Here is a 3635-nt window from a genome sequence, read left to right on the forward strand (position 1 = left end):
AAAAAAAAAAAAAAGTAATCACAAAAGGATAATATAAGGCCAGGCATGGTGGCTCATGCCTGTAATCCTAGCACTTTGGGAGGCCAAGGCAGGTGGATTGCTTGAGATCACAAGTTAGAGACCAGCCTGAGCAAAAGTGAGACCCTGTCCCTATTTAAAATAGAAAACCTGAGGCAAGAGGATCGCTTGAACTCAGGACTTTGAGATTGCTGTGAGCTATAATGCCATGGCACTCTACCCAGGGCAATGGCTTGACACTGTCTAAAAAAAAAAAAAAAAAAAGCGAGTAATATGTCACACCTGGACATACTTCCTTTGGGGTGTGCTTTTATTTATTTATTTATTTATTTATTTATTTAGAGACAGAGCCTAAAGCTGTCGCCCTGGGAAGAGTGCTGCGGTGTCACAGCTCACAGCAACCTCCAACTCCTGGGTTCAGGCAATTTTCCTGCCTCCTCCTCCCAAGTAGCTGGGACTACAGGTGCCGGCCACAATGCCTGGCTATTCTTTGGTTGCAGCCGTCATTGTTGTTTGGTGGCCTGGGCTGAATTTGAACCTGCCAGCTCAGGTGTATGTGGCTGGCACCTTAGCCGCTTGAGCGACAGGCGCTGAGCTTGGGTGAGCTTTTAATATGTCTTCTTTTACCCTCAATCAATTTGGATGGCATATGGTAGGGTAATAATGGGCAGCTTGTTCACAAACAAAAACCTTTCCCTAAGATATATTCTGAGTGATGTGTTAACATCTTAAAATCAAGAAATATCTTTCCACAACACAGTAGTATACATACTCTTCAACACAAAAAACATTTGTCATTATCATTGATGGCATATAGCTTCTTTAGAGTGTTTTCTCTTTCATTGAAGAATTCAATCACAAACAACTCTAAACAACTATTGGCTTGGTATAATTCTCTCAAATATTGCTATTTGGGAGAGTAGTGGTCCTTTATAAACACTCGACTGGTCCTTTATAAACATCCGAAAATGTGTGCCATTAACTTGCATGACAAAGAGTTCCAATTCCTAAGAGGCTTAAGGCTCATATCTCAGTCATGGCTGCATGGCCAGGAAAATGAACATCATGCTGGATTCCCACATTCTTCACATTGTGCTCATAGACAAAGTCAGTGTAGTTTTTACGTGCAGCCTGGGGTGGAGGCAAGGCCCTTGTGTTCCACTGGTTTCCACCATGTTGATGGCAGTCTCTGGCAGCTAAGAGCCATTTCCTGTCATGCTGGTCTATTCCAGGATTGTGCGGAAGATTCTCTATCTCCACCAGCACAGGACCAGAGGATACAGAACGAATCACAGGCAGAGTAGATATCACACCCCAAGCCTGTTGGGAACCATTACTCTGGGTTGAGAGATTGTTGTGAACACTGAGTTCTTCGGGTGTTGCTGTACACATGCTTGCTTTCATTTGTGGAGTTCATTGAGAATATTGTATGTTGGGCCCTCTTTCAAAGAATGTTGATTTTCTTGCTTTATTGATTTTTGTGGTCTGATACTTAATGTGTCCACCATATCTAAATTGTGAGCCTATCAAATAAATCTCGATAGATGAGAGATTTGTTTTGGACAGGGCCTCGAAGGTGGAAGAAGGCATGGCGCTTTATAGCACATACCCATCAAGGTTTGCATACTTTTGGATGATCCAGTCTAAAGACAAATGTATGTTCCTGTTCTTTGCCCTGACCATTACCTTCTACAACTACCAGGGTTAATTTATTCTTAAAATCCAATCTGGTTATCTTGGGCCAAAAATAATTATCTTTTTGGCCTCTCCTTCAAAGACAAGGACTCCTGTTGGGGTTAGTACCAAACTATGCTCGTTCCTATCTCTCGCCTTGGCCATATGCGTACCAACCCCATACATTTCTAGCCATTTGGCTTTATTCGTTTAACTGGTTTCAGCTTGGGCTGGTGTCTGACCTCTATTTCTTCCTTCTATTTCTAAAAATAGCTAGTTCTGTCTCTTCAGTCTGGATGGGCAGAAACCTGAACTCAGAGACAAGTTCAGGACTATGCTCAGCAAGATCACAGTCACCAAGCTGAGTTTGCAGATTATAAACTGCCAAGTGCACTTATAGAGACGTTCTAATTTTCCGCCGAGAATATCTTGTTTTAAGTGAAGAACAAATAAATATCAGGAATAAATATCAGGTTAGCTTTTCACAAAGATTATTTGGTTCTGAGGAATAAAACTTAACTCAAAAATGTAGACAGTAGGGCAAACTGATTTTTACTTGCTTTTTTTTTTTTTGAGACAGTCTCACTTTGTCACCCTGGATAGAGTGCCATGGCATCTTAGCTCACAGCAACCTCAACCTCTAAGGTTTAAGTGATTCTCTTATCTCAGCCTCCCAAATAGCTGGGACTGCCACAATGCCCAGCTATTTTTAGAGATGGGGTCTTACTCTGGTTCAGGCTGGTCTCCAACTTGTAAGCTCAGGCAATCCGTCTGCCTCAGACTCCCAGAGTGCTAGGATTACAGGCGTGAGCCACGGCACCCAGCCCTCTACTTGCTTTTTTGTACCATCCAACCAATGCCGAGTCCATAAATTTTAGACCAAAATAGTCCCTTTCAATGAGGTCCAGGTGCTACATAAACTGATCAAACTACTTCTTTCCTTTGGCTTTTGTTGGCCAGTCCACTCTCTAACCTCAGTACTCTGCAGATAGGACACTCAACACGTGGTGATAGAATCTCCAGCTGCAGGACAGCGTGTAGCATCTCGCTTTGCCTCTTGTGGTCGTTCCTTCTCTGCATGTTTATGAATTGACCAATGCCAGAGTGTTCTATGGAAGAAGTTCAGCAGTTTGATCACTGGGTTGGAGACACCAAGTGCCAGCGACCACAGCAGAGAGGGTCTGAGGGAGGGGGGGCGACGGGAAATGCCAAGAAATGACAACCTGCAGCTGACCCACCCTGCACTAATCCCCCAGAAGATCCCAACTGTATTTCTTTATCTTACATAATTCCCAGCACACTGCTGTTTTCTTATCTTCTGTTTCCACGTTAGCCTTTAACCTTGAAGATAATGTTTGGTCTTCTTCCCTTATGTTCCTGGTACTCAGCACAGATTCTGGTACTCCAGGATGCTAAAAATATTTTCAACTGAATGAGCAGCGAGGCTCTGATTTCTTCCTTTGCCCTGAGGCAGAACTGGGGGGCCTGAGTCCTTTGCCTGCTGGTCAGTTCACCTTCTCATCTGTTCCAGGAAATCTCCAGGTGAAGACAATACCTCACCACTGGGGTTCAGAGAAGGGTGGAGGAGAGGGCCAAGCAGCCCAGAATCAGCAGAGGTGGCTAAAACAGTCTATGATCGCCATATCCTAAGGGAATCTCTGCAACAAGCCATTGGATAGCGAGAAGTCAGAGCTTAGACTATCCTGGCTTCCTGCTTTTTAGTAACAACCTAATGACTTAATAACAGTGCCAATACACTAGGAATCATCTCCAGGATCCATGCTAAATCCCTTACTTGCATAGTGTTACTTAATCTTTCTGCTAATATGTGAGGTGGGTCAGGTATTTCCATTCTACAGATGAGGAAGCTGAAGCTTAGAGAGAAGACATGGGTTTGTTTAAATTTTATTATTATTTTTAAAATATATTTTATTTATTTATTT

At 43.1% G+C, this 3635-nt stretch overlaps 1 pseudogene; it reads right to left on the reverse strand.

Annotated features, from left to right (window-relative positions):
- Positions 1-1041: 1041 nt before the first annotated feature.
- On the reverse strand, positions 1042-2815 carry LOC100965343 (annotated as a pseudogene).
- Between the last annotated feature and the right edge of the window lie 820 nt (positions 2816-3635).

The sequence above is a fragment of the Otolemur garnettii genome, unplaced genomic scaffold, assembly GCF_000181295.1.
Source record: "Otolemur garnettii isolate 467f Iridium unplaced genomic scaffold, OtoGar3 scaffold00156, whole genome shotgun sequence".
Taxonomy (NCBI): domain Eukaryota; kingdom Metazoa; phylum Chordata; class Mammalia; order Primates; family Galagidae; genus Otolemur; species Otolemur garnettii.